Genomic DNA, 2,897 nt, shown 5'->3' with positions numbered 1-2,897 from the left:
GGATTTCTCCAAATCGAAAGCTGCCAGTAAGAAGTACCCTGCAAGTCCTTAGAGCCCCAAAGGCCACCTTGCATTTCATTTGCAGACCAAGGGGAAAGGACTTCTTTGTCCCATGGGAAATGGCCTGTGTTTGCAGCCACTCACCATGGCAGAAAGTGGGGAGCCAAGCTAGAGTGATGCAATCTTTGCTGGATTTCTCCAAACCTAAAGCTGGCAGCAACTAGGACCCTGCAAGTCCTTAGAGCCCCAGATGCCGCCTTTCATCTGATACCCAGACCCTGGGCCAATGACTTCATTTTCCCCATGGAAAATGGCCTCCATTTCTGGCCTCTCGCCCTGGCCAATAGGGTGGTGCCCAGCAAGAAATTTGCAATCTTTGCTGGATTTCTCCAAATCGAAAGCTGCCAGTAAGAAGTACCCTGCAAGTCCTTAGAGCCCCAAAGGCCACCTTGCATTTCATTTGCAGACCGTGGGGAAAGGACTTCTTTTTCCCATGGGAAATGGCCTGTGTTTCCAGCCACTCACCATGGCAGAAAGTGGGGAGCCAAGCTAGAGTGATGCAATCTTTGCTGGATTTCTCCAAACCTAATGCTGGCAGCAACTAGGACCCTGCAAGTCCTTAGAGCCCCAAATGCCGCCTTTCATCTGATACCCAGACCCTGGGCCAATGACTTCATTTTCCCCATGGAAAATGGCCTCCATTTCTGGCCTCTCGCCCTGGCCAATAGGGTGGTGCCCAGCAAGAAATTTGCAATCTTTGCTGGATTTCTCCAAATCGAAAGCTGCCAGTAAGAAGTACCCTGCAAGTCCTTAGAGCCCCAAAGGCCACCTTGCATTTGATTTGCAGACCGTGGGGAAAGGACTTCTTTTTCCCATGGGAAATGGCCTGTGTTTGCAGCCACTCACCATGGCAGAAAGTGGGGAGCCAAGCTAGAGTGATGCAATCTTTGCTGGATTTCTCCAAACCTAATGCTGGCAGCAACTAGGACCCTGCAAGTCCTTAGAGCCCCAGATGCCGCCTTTCATCTGATACCCAGACCCTGGGCCAATGACTTCATTTTCCCCATGGAAAATGGCCTCCATTTCTGGCCTCTCGCCCTGGCCAATAGGGTGGTGCCCGGCAAGAAATTTGCAATCTTTGCTGGATTTCTCCAAATCGAAAGCTGCCAGTAAGAAGTACCCTGCAAGTCCTTAGAGCCCCAAAGGCCACCTTGCATTTGATTTGCAGACCGTGGGGAAAGGACTTCTTTTTCCCATGGGAAATGGCCTGTGTTTGCAGCCACTCACCATGGCAGAAAGTGGGGAGCCAAGCTAGAGTGATGCAATCTTTGCTGGATTTCTCCAAACCTAATGCTGGCAGCAACTTGGACCCTGCAAGTCCTTAGAGCCCCAGATGCCACCTTTCATCTGATACCCAGACCCTGGGCCAATGACTTCATTTTCCCCATGGAAAATGGCCTCCATTTCTGGCCTCTCGCCCTGGCCAATAGGGTGGTGCCCAGCAAGAAATTTGCAATCTTTGCTGGATTGCTCCAAATTGAAAGCTGCCAGTAAGAAGTACCCTGCAAGTCCTTAGAGCCCCAAAGGCCACCTTGCATTTGATTTGCAGACCGTGGGGAAAGGACTTCTTTTTCCCATGGGAAATGGCCTGTGTTTCCAGCCACTCACCATGGCAGAAAGTGGGGAGCCAAGCTAGAGTGATACAATCTTTGCTGGATTCTTCCAAACCTAAAGTTGGCAGCAACCAGGAGCCTGAAAGTCCTTAGAGCCTGAAAGGCCACCTTGAACATATTACTGAGACCCTGGGTTAAGGACATTTTTCCCATGGAAAATGCCCTTCATTTCTGGCCACTTGGCCTGGCAGGCAGGCTGTGCCTAGCGAGAAATTCGCAAACTGTGCTGGATTCTTCCAAACATAAAGCTGCCAGCAACTAGGACCCTGCAAGTCCTTAGAGCCCCAGATGCCACCTTTCATCTGATACCCAGAGCCTGGGCCAATGACTTCATTTTCCCCATGGAAAATGGCCTCCATTTCTGGCCTCTCGCCCTGGCCAATAGGGTGGTGCCCAGCAAGAAATTTGCAATCTTTGCTGGATTTCTCCAAATTGAAAGCTGCCAGTAAGAAGTACCCTGCAAGTCCTTAGAGCCCCAAAGGCCACCTTGCATTTCATTTGCAGACCGTGGGGAAAGGACTTCTTTTTCCCATGGGAAATGGCCTCCGTTTGCAGCCACTAACTATGGCAGAAAGTGGGGAGCCAAGCTAGAGTGATGCAATCTTTGCTGGATTTCTCCAAACCCAATGCTGGCAGCAACTAGGACCCTGCAAGTCCTTAGAGCCCCAGATGCCACCTTTCATCTTATACCCAGACCCTGGGGAAATGACTTTTTTCCCCATGGAAAATGGGGTCAGTTTGGGGCCACTCGCCCCGGCCATCTACTCCATTCCCTGTCTGAAATTTGCAAACTTGGCTGATTTTCTCCAAAACTAAACCTGCTGGCAACGAGGAGCCTGCAGCTCCTTAGAGCCCCAAATTTCACCTCTCTGCTGATACCCACATGATGGGGAAATTACTTCTTTTTCCCATAGAAATAGTATCCCTGTGCTGACACTTGCCCTGGCAGAAAGTAGGGTGCCAAGCAGGAAATTTGAAAATTCTGCTGGATTTCTCCAAACCTAAAGCTGGCAGCAACTAAGACCCTGCAAGTCCTTAGAGCCCCAAAGGCCACCTTTCATCTGATACCCAGAGCCTGGGCCAATGACTTCATTTTCCCCATGGAAAATGGCCTCCATTTCTGGCCTCTCGCCCTGGCCAATAGGGTGGTGCCCGGCAAGAAATTTGCAATCTTTGCTGGATTTCTCCAAATCGAAAGCTGCCAGTAAGAAGTACCCTGCATGT

Source organism: Agelaius phoeniceus, chromosome 33, assembly GCF_051311805.1.
Source record: "Agelaius phoeniceus isolate bAgePho1 chromosome 33, bAgePho1.hap1, whole genome shotgun sequence".
Taxonomy (NCBI): domain Eukaryota; kingdom Metazoa; phylum Chordata; class Aves; order Passeriformes; family Icteridae; genus Agelaius; species Agelaius phoeniceus.
Note: the sequence above shows the minus strand (reverse complement) of the source record.